The 17,957-nt window shown below is 36.1% G+C and overlaps 1 protein-coding gene, 1 long non-coding RNA gene, 1 other non-coding gene and 1 pseudogene across 8 annotated transcripts in view; 3 read left to right on the plus strand and 1 right to left on the minus strand.

The window, feature by feature from the left end:
* LOC144300463 (uncharacterized) overlaps nt 1-17,957 on the plus strand; it is a 445,593-nt gene that overhangs the window by 102,879 nt on the left and 324,757 nt on the right. The window lies entirely within an intron of this gene.
* The window catches only part of PKIA (cAMP-dependent protein kinase inhibitor alpha), a 96,246-nt gene that overhangs the window by 56,230 nt on the left and 22,059 nt on the right, over nt 1-17,957 (minus strand). The window lies entirely within an intron of this gene.
* Nucleotides 3,679-3,829, plus strand: LOC144300688 (U4 spliceosomal RNA; annotated as a pseudogene).
* On the plus strand, nt 14,985-15,090 carry LOC144300703 (U6 spliceosomal RNA). The gene has a single exon (XR_013367508.1). It is a non-coding gene; the product is annotated as a U6 spliceosomal RNA (small nuclear RNA).

A 17,957-nucleotide genomic window follows, 5' to 3' on the forward strand; every position in this document is an offset into this window, starting at 1 on the left:
TGAATTCTTTCTCTGTCCTTTTGAGTTGTAAATCTTCTTTTTCATTTTTTTAAAGATTTTATTTATTTATTCATGAGAGACACAGAGAGAGGGAGAGAAGAGAGAGAGAAAGAAAGAGAGAGAGAGAGGCAGAGGGCAGAGACACAGACAGAGGGAGAAGCAGGCTCCATGCAGGGAGCCTGATGTGGGACTGGATCCCAGGGTCCCAGGATCACACCCTGGGCTGTTAGCACCATGGCGCTAAACCACTGAGCCATCCGGGCTGCCCATTCTTTTTTTTTTTTTTTTTTTTTTTAAAGATTTTATTTATTTTTTTGAGAGAGAGTGAGTGAGAGGGAGGAAGTGCGCAAGTGAGGGGCAGAGGCAAAGGGAGAGTGAGAAGCAGACTCCTCGCTGAGCAGGGAGCCAACGGGACTGAATCCCAGGACCCTGAGATCATGACCTGAGGGAAAGGCAGACACTTAACCGACTGAGCCACCCAGGCGCCCCAAGGGATGTAAATCTAACATCTTGACAGTTTTACAACCATGGAATATCTTTCTCAATGACCTGGGAGCCATATATTTGAAACACAATCAAGAAAGATAGCACCCCCATTCTCTGTGGGACGGTAAGAGTCTACTTCAATTAAGTGCCAGTTAGAAAACACAGATGGAGTGCCCCTGACCAATCTTTCCACTTGGTGTCCTCCAGTACTATTCCACTAGTTCACCCCAGCACTGAAAACTCTCTTGCCTTTTGTTTCAGCAGAGTTGAATGTCTCCCCCACTGCAGTAGTCTTGAATAAATGTTTCCTTGCCTATTTAATTTTGTCCTTTGATAGGATGCATTTAAGTCTTGTACAAGGGGGAAAAGTTGATTTTTACCCAATGTTCTACTCATTGATATCTAGGACTTAATCTTTGTAATTGCTGATTAAAATAAGGCCACCATGTCAATGTCTAGAGCACTCTAAACTCTCACCAGCAATAAATGAAATCCCAGAGAGAGTTCACTACATTCTAAATGTAACTAGAATTATTTTCCCAAAAATATATGTCTTTATATATATGCACATGTGCCTTTGCTTCAAAGAGACTCTGAGCAAGCTAAAATATTCATATTCTTCCTAATAGCTGTATACTCATTCTTTTGGTATTTCAATGATTTCAAAGGATCAGAACAGAATCATGAGCAAATTTGGGAGCATCATTCACCATCAATAAATTACTCAGCAAGCACTCTACCTGCTGTACTTTCCATGAAGCTCACTATAGAATCAACTGAGACACTAACCTCTCATACATTGAGAAAATTTCAGATATTTGATAGTTTTAGCCAAAGTTTTGAATTTTAAAATGCATGGATATTTCTCAATCAATTGTAATAAATTATAAATTATCTTCAACAAATATTGCATAATAAAATTTTCTAAAGATTGCTGTGGAAATTAAGCTTAAGTTTAAATTTAATTTTAAGGTAAATAAAAATATTTACTCCATTTTGGTACTTTTTATCATTATAAAATTTATAAAACCAATTTTTTTCTAATGTGCACATTTGTTATACCAGCTTTTTCTCTTTCCAAAAAAAAAAAAGTGTTACTAATATAATGGCATATCATACAACATATGGTACCTTAGAATTAAAGAAATATAGGAGAATGACTCTGACTACCTCTCTATGCTACATGCAAATTCATTACTCCAAACTTTCTCAGTTTTTTTTTCTTTTAAAGATTTATTTATTTATTTGAGAGAGAGCGAGCACTTGCAAGCAGAGGGGAAGAGCAGAGGGAGAGGGAAGAGAGTCCCAATTAGACTCCATGCTAAGCACAGAGCCCAATGGGGGCTCGAGCTCATGACTCTGAGATCAGGACCTGAACTGAAACCAAGAGTCAAGTCGCTTCACTGAGTGTGCCACCCAGGAACCCCTCTTGGTCAGTTTTTTAAAAAGATGCCAGTCATCTAACTCACACAAACACTCAGAAACATATATCTTTCTTGTTGGAGAACAAGCTTGGTGTAAATAAGTGGTAATTAAAGTTAATATGTTAATTTTATGTAGTTATAATTTACAATACAGTAGAAATGTAGTTTTAATATAAAGATGTATATCTTTTCCAAATATATGGGAGACTCATATAACGACCTCACAATGTGTATATTTGTCCTTTAGATTAGGTTTAGAATACACTTTACTACTTTAATGAGTTGAGTCTATATCTTATAATCATACCTTTGCCTTTATAGTATATTGTAGATTCAGAGTCTTTGGTGGGAAACATATCCCATGAATTATAATAGTATCATTAGTGGAAAATGCAATATTATTTTAAGATATAATAGCATGAAACTAGAACAGATTTTCACCAAAAGAAAGGAGTTGCATATATTTGGCCCTTATTGTCAGGCCTATTTCTCCCTGGTAATTGCCCAGTCTTCATGTACACATTACAGTGCAGTGCTTTTAAGGAAATCCAGCATTCTTTGCTCTATAATCTTTTCTTCCCACAAAATACTTGACAAACATAGCTATTAGCTCTATGTGAAGTGGTTGTATATATCAAAATTTCTTCACAAGCTCACTTAACCAAGGTACCAAATAATTTATCCAGATTCCAAAACAAATCAGTTGAAGAGCTAAGTATGCAAAAAAATCGCATAATACCCTAGATTCCAACAATGAGATGTAGTTTTTATTAATTTTATACCACTTAGCAAGCTCAGATTGGGTCTTCTTTTTTTTTAAAGATTTTATTTATTTATTTGAGATAGAGAGAAAGAGAGAACATGAGCTGGAGATAGAGGAAAAAAGAATCTGAAGCAGACTCCATGGAGGGCAGAGACCAATGAGGAGTCAATCCCACAACCAGATCATGACCTGCGCTGAAACCAGGAGTTGGCCTTTTAACCACTGAGCCACTCTGATGGCCCCAAGTTGGGTCTTTATGTTAAGTTTCTTTAACTAACAAATGCTTAAGAGCACACTTTAAATGCATTACAGCATGAGACCATGATAGGAAATGCATTAGGAATATAGCCAAAGGGAAAAAAGTCACTCACATATGCCCTGTTTTCTGCTAAAGGGAGAATCTCATCTCCATAACAAGGTTATTAATGTGTGATATATTTCTTTTTTTTTTAAGATTTTATTTATTTATTCATAGACAGAGAGAGAGAGAGAGAGAGAGAGAGAGGCAGAGACACAGGCAGAGGGAGAGGGAGAAGCAGGCTCCATGCAGGGATTCGTTCCTGGGTCTCCAGGACCACACCCCAGGCTGCAGAGGGCAGAGACACAGACAGAGGGAGAAGCAGGCTGCGCCACAGGGAGGGGCTGCCCTGTGTGATATATTTCTGATAGAAAGTTCTTATCTTTGAGAAAGATCATTAAACATTGTATTTATGCAGTTTAACCTTTCTTAAGATACACTTTTTGAAATAATACTTTGTTACCGTAATTGAGAAGTTTCAGCTATTTCAAAGCTATTTATCTCAATATTCATGTAAGATACTTATGAAAACATTTTATTAATAATTTTATGAAGATATTTAACAACAACTTAATATTAGAAATTTAGAAAAGAAAACAACTTAATATTAGAAATTTAGAAAAGAAATAGGACAATAAAGGTGCTTCTGGTTTAAACTGAATATAAGTAAATTGGACAAAGTATGTTGCTGTTTAGTAAGTTAAAGAAGCTTTGCGCAGTGGCAGTATTGTAGCCAATGAGGTTTATCCAAGGCGCAATTATTGCTAGTAAGTTAAAGAAATTAAATTTAAACATCCCTCATTTTTTTAACACATTTTATAAATCCATTCAGATTAATCTGGAAAACTTCATCAGGAGGTTTACTAATATTTGAAGGTAGAACACTTTTTTTTTATTGTTTGGCTGATTTTTTAAAAGAGCAACTAGGGCAAGATTATGTAAATCAAACTGGTGCAAACAACATCCTGGCTAGTCCACATCAGTCACTTTACTAAATTTCAAGGTTATTAATTACTCAACTTATCTTTCGACTTTAATTTTAGAAAGCCTCAAATTAGCAACAAGTTTTATCTGAGTCAAAGCAGTAAGGGCTTTACAGGATGATTTGTTAGATTAATTTTTCCTCAATCAAAACACAGATGATTAAGATACATTAATTTACTACATAGAAGTCACATATTCTTCAGTGAATAAAGGCTTCCCTTCTCTGCTCCTGATGGCCATCTGTGTGCAAAACTTAACAATATTAGTTCAACTCTTATTTTTTTTTTCCTGATTCAGAACTTCAGTATGAATGATGATTAGCTACATGACTAACAGGACAGGAAGCTCCTCAAACATTTTTTTTTAACTCACTAACACAATCTTTTGTATCAAGCAGCAGCTCACTAAGTAAGTATTGAATGAGTGGATAGATTCCATTCATACACAATCATAATAACTAAATACTTCTTTAAAAATCTGAGGTTTAATTTTGTGGTCAAGTACTAAAAGATGGGCAGCCCCAGTGGCTCAGCGGTTTAGCGCCACCTTCAGCCCGGGGTGTGATCCTGGGGACCGGCGACCAAGTCCCACATCGGGCTCCCTGCATGGAGCCTGCTTCTCCCTCTGCCTGTGTCTCTGCCTTTCTCCCTCTCTCTGTGTGTCTCATGAATAAATAAATAAAATCTTAAAAAAAAAAAAAAAACAAGTACTAAAATATGAAGAAGTCAGTACTTCCATTTATTTATAACATGACCTCTGTCTTCAGTAGATGGTTTAAAAGGTTAGTTTTACCAGTGACTTCACAAAACATACTAAATGGGTTAGAAGAACCAAGATATTTATGGTATATATTTAATTGGTTTGAGAACTGAGTGAACAGGTATTAATTCTAAAGACAATCTAGTGCCAGCTTCAGTAATGAGGCCTAAACTGCACAGGTTTCAAACTCAGACCCACACCTTGTTCATTTTGGCTCACTTAATGCTTCTTGATGCTGCCACACAGGCCCTTATTTTGAGAAACAGGTGATTTAACTATGCATATGTATTTTTTTATGTTGTATAGAAAGCTAGACTCTACATTTTGTATGTGATATGAGAAATATGATATTTGAGGTATATTGCTATTTATGATAAACTCTGATTTACATACATTTACCTCAACTGAAAAAAATGCTAATTAATATTATCCTCTTTAATGTAATTACTAATAATCTCTTCTTCCTTAACTATATGGCCCTGTATCTAGGCAACATATTTGCAAGATCCCAAAGTTATCACCACGGGAGCATGCCATCAGAGAAACAGATTTTCCAAGTGAAGTCAAGTGACCACTTATGGTTTTAGCATGATCAAAAAATTAGTAATTTTACTGCATTAGTTGCTATACAAAGCCATGGATTTCATTAGCTATTCAGGAAATCTTCAAAACACCACATGGCTAGGAGGCTGGGCCAGCTTTTGCAAATTACAGCAAACCTTCATAAAATAATCTATGGGGCATTCTTGATCTAAACCCAAACAGAATGGGATTAAATAATAAATCTTTCAAGAAGCTTGGACATGGAAAAGATTTGTCACTTAGGATGGCAATTCAGCTTAACAACTGAGGCAATGAGACTGACAGAATATACCCTTTCCAAGAAAGAAGTTAAAACAATTTCTGTTGATGGTAACAGTATTTCCATAGGCTTCTGTTTCCAGAGGTAATATATAGTATCGAAGAAGAACACTGAAAACATATAACCAAGTCTTCATAAAGAATTGGAAAAATACATCAAATCTCTCTTGAGAAGAACTAAGCTTTTTTAAATTAAAAATAACCATTATTATCATGATAAAATTATAATCTTATTAATATTTTATTATTAAATAATTATTATTTGCAGGGAAGACAGACTGGCATCACATCAGCATTTTACTACTAAAATGTAATCAGTATACACAATATGTACACTGAGGATTCCCACTTTTGATCTTAAGGTTATGCCAGTTTATCACAATTTTTAGTAAAACTCATTTTCAAACTTATTGTATCTCACTATATCAGAACTATTTCAAAAGGGATCTTGTTAGGCATCTCCATAAAAAAAAAAAAAAATTCCAAGCCATGCTTTTTCCATGAAATCTTTGGAGGTTGCTATGACAATGGTATTTCTAGCTTAGCTCACAATTCATATTCTTTAGTTCTTAGTAAAGTAATCTGGTTCTGCTTCTTGGTATCATTTTCTAAGATTCTGAAAGATAGTCCCAAAAGTTTTCTCCAGAGATTGGGAGTGGGAATTATTAAATGCTGAACTTAAAAAAAAATCATTTCTATATATAAACTACCAAAACTGAAACAGGAAGATAATAAAAAATCTCCCAACAAACAAGAGTCCAGGGCCGGATGGCTTCTCAGGGCAATTCTACCAAACCTGTAAAGACTTAATACCCATACTTCTGAAACTGTCCCAAAAAGCAGAAATGGAAGGAAAACTTTCAAACTCATTCTATGAGGCCAGCATTACCTTGATCCCAAAACCAGAGAAAGACCCCCTAAGAAGAATTACAGACCAATATCCCCGATAAACATGCAAGCAGAAACTTTCACCAACGTACTGGATAATGGGATCCAACAGTACATTAAAAGTATTATTCACCACAACCAAGTGAGATTTATTCCTGGTCTGCAGGGGTGGTTCAACATCTGCAAATCACTCAACGTGATGTTCCACATAAGGTCCAGAAGGTTAAGAACCTTGTGATCCTCTCAATGGATGCAGAAAAAGCATTTAACAAATACAGAATCCTTTCTTGATTAAAAAAACAAAACAAAACACAAAATTCTCCACAATATAGGGAAGCAGGAAACATACCTCAACATCATAAAAGCCGAAGAGGAAAGACCCACAGCCAATATCATCTTCAAAGGGGAAAATGGAGAGCTTTCTCCTAAGGTCAGGAACATAACAAGGATGGCCACTCTCGCCACTTTGTCCAACATAGTACTGGAAGTCCTAGCCTCAGTGATCAGACAACAACAACAACAAAATAAATAAAAGGTGTCCAAATCAGCAAAGAAAAAGTTAAACTTTCACTCTTCTCAAATGACACGATACTTTATGTAGAAAACCCGAAAGACTCCATCAAAAAATTCCTAGAACTGATAAAAAAATACAGCAAAGTTGTAGGATATAAATTAATGCAAGAAGCTTGTTGCATTTCTATAGAGTAACAATGAAGGAGCAGAAAGAGAAACCAAGGAATTGATCCATTTACAATTGCACCAAAACCTGTAAGATACCTAGGAATAAACCTAACCAAAAAGCTAACAGACCTGTACTCTGAAAACTATGGAACACTTCTGAAAGAAATTGAGGAAGATACAAAGAAACTGAAAAACATTTCATGCTCATGGACTGGAAGAACAAATATTGTTAAAATGTCTATGCTACTCAAAGCAATCTACACATTCAATGCAGTCCCTATCAAAATACCACCAGTATTTTTCACAGAGCTAAAACAAACAATTCTAAAATTTGTATGGAACCAGAAAAGACCCCAAATGGCCAAAGTAATGTTGAAAAAGAAAACCAAAGAAAACCAACTGAGCACCTTGGTGGCTCAGTTGATTAAGCATCTGCCTTCACCTCGGGTCATGATCTCAGCGTCCTGGGATTGAGCCCCACCTGGGGCTTCCTGCTCAGCTGTATTATAAAGCTGTCATCATCAAGACAGTCTGGTATTGGCACAAAAACAGATACATAGATCAATGGAACAGAACAGGGATCCTTGGGTGGCTCAGCGGTTAAGCATCTGCCTTCAGCCCAGGGCGTGATCCTGGAGTCCCAGGATCAAGTCCCATGTCAGGCTCCGTGCATGGAGCCTGTTTCTCCCTCTGCCTTGTGTCTCCGCCTCTTTCTCTCTCTGTCTCTCATGAATAAATACATAAATAATCTTTTAAAAAAATGGAACAGAACAGAGAACTCAGAAGTGCACCTTCAACTCTATGGCCAACTAACCTTTGACAAAGCAGGAAAGAATATCAAATGGAAAAAAAGTCTCTTCAGCAAATGGTGTTGGGAAATTTAAACAGCCACATGCAGAAGAATGAAACTGGACCACTTTCTTATACCATACACAAAAATAAACTCAAAATGGATGAAAGACCTAAAGGTAAGGCAGGTATCTACCAAAATCCTAGAGGAGAATACAGGCAGCAACCTCTTTGACTGTGGCCACAGCACCTTACTGCTTAGACACATCTCCAGAGGCAAGGGAAACAAAAGCAAAAATGAACTATTGGACTTCATCAGGATAAAATGCTTTTGCACAGAAAGGAAACAATCAACAAAACTAAAAGGCAACCTAGGGAATGGGAGAAGATATTCATAAATGATACATCTGTTAAAGGACTAGTATCCAAAATCTATAAAGAACTTACAAAATCAACACTCAAAAACAAAGAGTCCAGTTAAGAAATGGGGAAAAGACATGAACAGACATTTCCAAAGAAGACAAAAAATGTCCAACACACATAAAAACATGCTTCACATCACTTGTCACCAGGGAAATACAAATCAAAATCACAATGAGCTACCACCTTACACCAGTAAGAATGGCCAAAATTAACAACTCAGGAAACAACAGATGCTGGCAAGGATGCAGAGAAAGGGGAACCCTCTTACTGTTGGTAGGAATGCCATCTGGCGCAGCCACTTTGGAAAACAGTATGGCAGCTCCTCAAAAAGTTAAAAATAGAACTACCCTAAAACCCACCAATTGCATTACCAGGTATTTTTCCAAAGGATAACATAGTGATTTGAAGGTGCACATGCACCCCAATGATGTTATGAGCACTAAGTGTTATATGCAACTAATGAATCCATAAATTCTGTCTCTGAGACTAATAATATACTACTGTATGTTAATTGAATTTAAATAAAAAAATTAAAATATAATTTCTATTTCATTCAATAGTGAAAGCATTTTCCATAGTATATAGTTTGGGGGAATTATTCTAATATTAAAGAATATATGGCATTTAGTAGATATAATCCACATTTAATTTAATATGTTCCCTATTTAATTTGTGCTTTTTAATTTGTGCTCATTCCCCAACCCCTTTTAACAGGGGAAATTCACAAGTAATATTGTTATGAATATCCATTTTTCTTCTAAGGAATTGTTTCTTTAGTACAATTTAATAAGACTGAGACAAGGGTTATGATTTTTTGTCTATTTATAGTATTTATAAAAATGCAAAGTTGAATGTGTATAGATGAGGCATATATAGTATCCTGTTTCCACTGCCTTCCCTCAGTCCACATGGCACATTTACATCATTTGTGTGACCGTTGAAAGCATTCAACTTTTTGACTCCTGAAGTACAGGGTCAAAGGTATAAGTATTTTTATGACTTTCAATACCTATTATCATTTAACTCCTCAAAACCAATTTTACCTATACTTTTATTTTATTTTATTTTATTTTATTTTATTTTATTTTAAGTAAACTGTATGCCAAACATGGGGCTCCAAATCACAACCTTGAAATCGAGAGTTGTGTGCTCTACGGACTGAGCCAGCCAGGTGCCCTCAATTATACCTATATTTCAATATCATCAACTTTCATTTATTTGAATGCTTTCTACATGCTAGGTGCTGTTTAGGCACTGGGGACACAATGATGAAATAAGACAATGAACAGGGAGTTAAATGAGGTGTGATATAATAGAAGTTGGAATAGGGTGCCAGCGGAACTCATGAGAAGAGTAGAAACCAGCCTTCTCCAAATAGGGTCACTACATGGGAAAGGGATAGCAGGCAGATGAAATATGGAGGAAGGAGAATACCACAAACAATGGCCTAGAAAATACAAAGCAAAGCACATCTTAAGTATCATGAGAATATAGAAGGTGAGGTTAGTGTTGAAAGACATGAATATATAAGAATATGTATATGTATATATGCCAGTTTTATAATTACATAATCATCTTTAGGTGTCATTTAATATTTGTCTAATGTATTAACATGTTATAATAATGTTTTCAATACGCACTGCATCTGAGAATATCAAATTCCTGGCATAATCAAACAAATAAAAAGTGGCACACAGATTAGGAAACTCAGTACCACTTGAAAGAAGACAGGCTTCTGTGGTTTAACAGCAGCATGGGCCTATGTGTAGAAGAAGAGGAGTTGGAACTGTAGCAATAGGTGGGAACAGTTGAAGAATCTAAAGTGCCAGGCTATGAAGTTTATTTTGGATTTTTCAATTGTCACTGAAATGACAGAGAAATGTTAGAGGAAACAAAACCATAATGAAAATTAACACTGATTCTCTTAATTAAAGCTGAATTGAATGTTCTGGAAACAACCTCCGAGTAATTGAAGGAGGAAAACCACATTCATAAAGAGATTTTCTCATTCTGATTATCACTGGCACCCCCTACCAACCTTTAGGCCTAAATCCTAACACTTTTGTGAAGGTATAGTCAAAACAAAACCATCTCATTTTGTTTCACTTTAGTACAAATTATATAGAAGAAACACTGAAAGAATTTATGAAATGATAAGAGAGTGCAAGAGTGTGAGAAATATATAAAGAGTCTTGTTTACAAAGAACTAGTTTATTCTTTATAGATCATTGTTAACCTAGAGTCCATGGAACTTTACACTGGACTCCATGCATTTGTTAACCTATGAAATAATATGTAAGACATTGTGTGCATTTGCATAGTCTGTGTATAAAGGATGGAAGAGGGCCTTTACAAATAGATAGAAAAGAAATTCTTGCTGTTGTCTATTATGCAAGCCAAAAGCAGATGGGACAATTTGGCAGAAACAATACTATAAGGGATATAAACCGTTTGGTCCAAGTGCACAGCTCTCTGGTTTGTGTTGAAAGAGTTATGTTACATTATTCAAAAATAAATTTTATAATGTCTGGAACAAGAGTTCTTTCCCCAGTGTTCAAGACACAGAGGGTTTCTGAGAATCTCTTTGAAATCACACTCAAAATTCTGTGCAAATGTATATGTGTATGTACATTTTCTAAGAAATCATTAAAAGGTTCATAAGCCCTTCAATGACACTTTCTCATTCCATTTCTGTGCTGGATTTCCCATTTCTGAAGGTAGAGATTCCAGTTCCTGAGACCTTGGGTGTAATTCAGCAGGTGGTGAGGGCACCCTCTCCAACATCCTGCATCTCTGAAGTGTCCATAAGCAAAGCAAGCAGCCATCTAATTATGAATATCATTCCTCACGATTGTTATTACTGTATTTTAGAAGGTTAACAGATGGGGAAGAAATGGTAAAGAGGTAGACAAGAGACTATTATAAGGGCCAAAGTTTAAAGTAACAGAATTTAAATTATGATGGTGTAAGTGGGGATACAAAAGCAAGGATGAGAAGGAGGGATGACTTGATATTTGATATTGTTAAAAAAGAAACAGCACACCTAAAATGGAGTCACTTGGGCTAAGCCCCATGTCGGAAAACCAAGACTTAATATCTACCTAACCTGACTGCAGTTCCAACCTCTCTTGGGAATATAATCTTAACCAGTGAGTCTGAAATTTCCAGGCCAGCACTAGTGAGGTAATCCACTCTGCCTTCCCCCAAAGGAATGTGACTCTGCCTGAAATAATCCTTCCTTTTGTTCATGATTTCCCTGCTCTATCTCTTTCTGTATTTAAAAGTCTTTCCATTCCAGCAGCTCTTAAAGTTACCTTCTATTTGTTACTTGGGATCCTGCCTGATTCATGGCTTGCTGAATAAAGCCAATTGGAGCTTCACATTTTCTAAGTTATATTTTGTTTTTAACAGCACATACCACAGCATTTTTTTAAACCCAAGTTGTCTTTAGTGTTTGGAAAACAAATTGTTTTTTAAAATTGTCACTAATGGGGAAAAGAAGGAAACCAGAGATGGTATATAATAGGAATATAATATATTTTGGAAAAAAGCAGACTACAAATTTTAATATTAGCCATACATTAATTTGCAAAACAGATAGGAGCTGGACTTCTATATTACTAATGCTTACAATATATGAATTTCTGGTTATCTCAAGTTCATTAGACTTCTGATTATTGTTGCACTGGAGTCCTGGAAGTTTGAATTTTGAGATATGGAATAAAAATGAGGTCATGGCATAGATAACTAGAGATGATGAAACTATAAAAATGATAAGGAGCTTGATGAGTCCTAGCTGACCTCATTCAGGAAAGTGTAAGTGGGCACTGTTTCTGGAAGATATAGGAGTGGCTTGAACAGAGAGTGGGTCAATATTACTTACTGACATTCAATTCAAATTAGGGGAGGACAGAGGATGTAGAATAATAATCAGAAAGTGACATAAATGTAAGAAGCTGACTGGCTTTCTTTCACTAGAGATAGAGAAAGCTAAATTTCTGGTGGAAATGTTAGGGGAGGGCAGTCCCGGTGGCTCAGCGGTTTAGCGCCACCTTCAGCCCAGGGTGTGATCCTGGAGACCTCGGATCGAGTCCCACGTCGGGCTCCCTGAATGGAGCCTGCTTCTCCCTCTGCCTGTGTCTCTGCCTCTCTCTCTCTCTCTCTCTCTCTGTGCCTCTCATTGAGAATAAATTAATAAAATATTCTTTTTTAAAAAAAGGAAATGTTAGAGGAATCACTTGAAAAATCCAAATTTCAATTGAACTGAAGAGATCAGAAAATATTAAGAATAAAGAAAATTTAGTTTATTCATGGGGAACATGGAAGTTTGAGTTAGTAAAAACTAGTGTTAAAACATGTCTTTGCCATGCATCATTTGAATAATTCTGAACTAACCAGAAAAAAAATATGAACTATAATTCACATTAAGTCAATGTTGAGGAAAGTGATATATTTATGTAAAGTTTAATACAGTTGGTTATTTCCAATACTTTATTTAAAGTTCACATTAAAACATATAGAAAAAAATTACAAAAATATCTACCCATTTAAAAGAAAGCAATGTTATGCTTTCTTAAAAAGTCCTGAAAACAGGGTGCTTGGGTAGCTAGGTCGGTTAAGTTTCTGCCTTCAGCTCAGGTCATGATGCCAGGATCCTGCAATTAACCCTGCATCACATCGGGCTCCCTGCTCAGTAGGGAGCCTGCTTCTCCCTCTCCCTCTGCCTGCCACACCTTCTGCTTCTACTCTCTCTCTGTCAAATAAATAAACAAAATCTTGAAAGAAAAAAATGTCCTGAGAGTTAAAGACAAAAAAAAATATGAAATGTAAATTATTCACTGAGGTTTCTGAAGTAGTTAGAAAGTTTGAATCAAAAGGAGATTATGTTTGAGGCACCTGGCTGGTTCAGTAGGTAAAGCATGTGACTCTTGATCTAGGGGGTCATAATTTCAAGCCCCATGTTGGGCATAGACCTTACTTAAAAAAAAAAAAAAAGTCGAGAGAGATTATGTTTAACAAGGATATGTTACTGTTTAATGTAATGGTTAAAGAAATAGAAAGGTTCAGTGGGGATACTTTTCCATGAAACTTTCCCCTCTGGCAGCTGTTGAACAAAAGGGAGCCAGCATTTACCACTCATTTCCCTTGAAGAGGGGTTAACTTCTTCCAACAGGATTAAACTTCATGGTTAAGAGCATGAGGTTGAACCTTTTGTGCTTGAATCTTAGAACTGCCCACTTGCTAACTGTACATCTTTTGACAAATTACTTACCTTTTCTAAGTCTCCTTATTTTTATTTGTAAATGTAAGCACTACTTATGAGAGTTAAATGCCACTGAAAAAATTAATTAGTATGCATTTAAGTTCTCAATAAATTATGACTAGGAATATTATTTGTCATCAGGAATTTGGGAAGTTAGATGGAGATAGTAGATGGATTCATAGGGGAAATGCAAGAATCCACGAATGTTGAGGTCAGGTGTTCCCTTTCAGTTGCCAGAAAAAAAAAAAAAAAAGAGGTAAGATTAATGGGAAGGAGAGAAGAGGTTGAAAACTTGTAAACGATTTATTTCTTTTCTTTAAATTTAATATAATCTTGGGATGCCTCTGCCTTTGGCTCAGGGCGTGATCCTGGAGACCCAGAATCAAGACCCACACTGGGCTTCCTGCATGGAGCCTGCTTCTCCCTCTGCCTATGTCTCAACCTCTCTCTGTGTGTCTCTTATGAATAAATAAATAAAATCTTTAATTAAAAAAATTTTTAATATAATTTTAGTTCTTTTAGGAAGGGCCCAATCTCTCCAGTTTGCCACAGCTGTCTTCCTTCTCTCTTACCTGTAATCTGGCCAAATTTGCTAGGCCCTATGGACATTTGAGTAGTGGAAGTGTGTTTGAAGTGTTTTACACATAAAAACAGAAGAAACACTAGGGGTGGTAGAAGGGGAGGAGGGCGGGGGGTGGGAGTGAATGGGTGACGGGCACTGGGTGTTATTCTGTATGTTAGTAAATTGAACACCAATAAAAAAATAAATTAAAAAATAAATAAATAAAAAATAAAAAAAATAAAATAAAAAAATAAAAAAAAACAAAAAACAGAAGAAACTTAAATACTATCTTCCAAAAGAGATGCAGTGTGTCTGTGGGGTCTATTTGTTCAACATCTCTCTTAACAAATCAGCTAGAGCTTCGAAGATAAGAATTCTCATCCTTTCTGACACTTGTTTGGGGCAAGGACAGTAGCAGGAGTAGCAGAGAAATCTCAGACTCAGGTAGTAAGACAACCTACCAATAACCACAAGGACCTCCATTACTATTTCTTACTGTCCTCCTACTATTAGAGCTTTCAAAGAAGTGATTTATACCCTATCATTGCCTTTTCATTCAATCCCTCCATATATCTCCCACAATCAGATTTACATTTTTTACTTCATTTTCTTCTGTGAGATTATAATTGCAAAAGTGAAGTGAACTTGGTTCATTCTTCTCACTTCTTGACTCCAATGAACTATGAAACCAGTAAATAGTTTTTTCCTCTTTCTCTCATCCAGCAATCCACCCTGTAGGGTATGAAATCCTACAATGTGTAAAACAAAATTATTCTCTTACAACATATTGAATTGTGTACATAGTGCTCGCTTTGGCAGCACATATACTAAAATTGGAACAATACAGAGAAGATTAGCATAGCCCTACACAAGGATGAATTGTGTACATATAAATCTTCACATTCACTATAGGTATATAATATTCATTTGTTATTCTTTATCTGTTTATTATATTCATTTATATATATATATAAAATGAATGTGAAAATTAATTTTATCTTTAAAAATTTAAGCCCTCCAGGTAACAAATATTTTTGTCTTTGTGAGCTATCTAGGTCTCTAGTGAATATTCTTCTTTTTTTTTCTTTTTCTTTTCTTACAACTGTCTAAAAACATAATAACCATTCTTAGCTCAAGCATGGATTTGGCCTGGAGGCCGTAACTTATTTACTTGTGCTTTAAAATAACTGATTCAGCTTACATTGAGGTAGAGTTCTCATTAGAACTAGCCTTCTGAGAAAGGAACTGCTGTAATTATTTTCTCAATTTCTTATCATACATAGACTTTCTTCAATATAACAAAAATGTTACTGTTGAGAAAACTATTTGCTATGCCTGTTAGTTGATCTCACCAACCTTTTCCTCCACATTTTTTATGCTATGTTTAATCAACTTAAATTATTCACAGTTGATTTCTAGGGCTACCAATAGACCACCTCTGCCTTCTGATAACACTGACTCACCTTATTTCCCTGGGCTTTTTTTTTTGGTCTATCATTTTTTGCTTCAGATTTCCCATATTTAAGTGTCTTGTTAACATTATGCATAATACACTCATAGAAGAAAGAGATGAAACACCTTTCTGCCAAGGCAAACACCCTCATTCACAATGCACAGTTGTTTCTTCTCAATTGTGTGCAGGATCTGTCTGCTGGCATGGGTCATTACCATCTTCAAAGATGTAAGACTAAGATATATACCATCTGAACATCTCCAAATTCTGCCTATCTTCCAGGCTATAAACTTTAGAACAAGATTTGATTCTTATGCATCTATTATGGTCTGAATGTCTGTGTTCCCACCAAATTCATATGTCAAAATCCTAATGTCCAATGTGATATAGCATTAGTAGATGGGGCCTTTGGGAGTTGAAGTCATGAGGGTAAAACCATCGCGAATGGGATTAGTGCCTTATAAAGGAGGCTCCAGAGAAATCCTCTGCCCTTTCTACCAAATGAGGACATTAAGGAGAAGGTGCCAGCTTATGAACTCCAAAGAGGACCCTCAACATAAGATGACCATGTTGGCACCTTGATCCTGGACTTTCCAGTCTCCAGAACTGTGAGCAACACATTTCTGTTCTTTAGAAACCACCCAGTTGGTGGTATTTTGTTGAAGCAGCAAAATCAGACTAAGAATCTTTCTCCCCTTAGGGGAATAGTTTCTAAACCAATTACATAGTAAAATTAATGTTTACCTCATCACACACCAAGTGATGTCTGATGAGGTAAAGTCCAGAAACAGATTTTTTTTTTTTTAATTATTTATGATAGTCACAGAGAGAGAGAGAGAGAGGCAGAGACACAGGCAGAGGGAGAAGCAGGCTCCATGCACCGGGAGCCCGACGTGGGATTCGATCCCGGGTCTCCAGGATCGCGCCCTGGGCCAAAGGCAGGCGCCAAACCGCTGCGCCACCCAGGGATCCCCAGAAACAGATTTTCTGAAGAGTTTTATCATGATCTACTGCCACATACCTGAAAGATTCGCTTTCATTAGTATTAGAAGCAGTGGTTTTCTTCATGGCGGTGCAGATTCCAGCATCTTACTACCCCTATCTAAATGAGCCTGAATGCCTCTTTCCTTGTCCTTGTTTGGGAATTACTCTAGTTTAAGACTTTGCTTAGTTGATCTTCTGACTGGTTATTGTCATAAGTATCTATTCTCTTGAGCATTCCTTATTAGTCTGATATCCCAGGGCAATTTTAGGAGTGTAGAGTAACAAAGAGTATCTTATCATGATGAGGGGAAATAAAGGAAGATTATTGTTCATTTATTCAACATTTATGAGTAGTTCCATGTGCCAGGCATTTAGGCATTGTGCTTTTGATGCTAGAAATAGTGAACAGATCCTGTTTTCAAGTGGTTCATAGTAAAACTGGCATGACTTTCTACTAGACAGACAATATAATGAGTAGGTGAAGTCCCAGAATAAGGGTTACAATTAGAAAGGGGACACATGATAAACAAGTTTATCGTGAATTACTTTTTGAGAAGAGGACATCTGATTTATTTTAAAGAAAACATAGGAATGTGAAAAACAACAAAAATGTTCAGAAATGAACATTCAGGGTAATAACATGCATAAGCAATGGTGCTTCTAAAGAACTGCCAATAGTTAAGTAAAACTGAAGTGTAAGAGCCACCTGAGTAAGTAACATAAGAGATACCAAATTTGTAGTGGATAATCTACTGTAAGATGATCTATATCATCTTTCAGGGCACTTGGCTGGCTCAGTCAGTAGACCAACTTGACTCTTAATCTCAAGGTTGTGAGTTTAAGCCCTGCGTTGGGTGTAGAGATCATTTAAATAAATAAAACTTTAAAAAATGTCACCTTTCATTCTAGAAACATGTACTGAGTGGCTCTGATATGCAAGTGATTGTCGTAGGTCTGCAGTGAAAAACCAAGACCTTACCATCATGGAATCTGCATTCTAGCTGTGAAGGAGACAATAAATAAACCACTAGTAAACTATATTGTCTGTCAGATGGAGACAAATATCTGGAGAAAAAGTTTATAAGGGATGAGATAAGAGCATGTGTGTATTAATGTGTGCAAGGGTAAATGTTGCACTTGCATGTTCATGTGCAAAAGTTCTTTTTTATAGGATGATCAAGCCTTCACTAAAGAAGTGGCTTTTGAGCAGAGACTTGAGGGTAGTTTTATCCTGTTATATCTTTTATTATAATATTCTAGTTTTACACATATGGACTGTTTTTCTAGAACATTTCTAGCAGATAAAATTGTAAACGCAAGGTCCTTTGAATGGGAGAAT

This window comes from Canis aureus, chromosome 28 (assembly GCF_053574225.1).
Source record: "Canis aureus isolate CA01 chromosome 28, VMU_Caureus_v.1.0, whole genome shotgun sequence".
Lineage (NCBI taxonomy): Eukaryota > Metazoa > Chordata > Mammalia > Carnivora > Canidae > Canis > Canis aureus.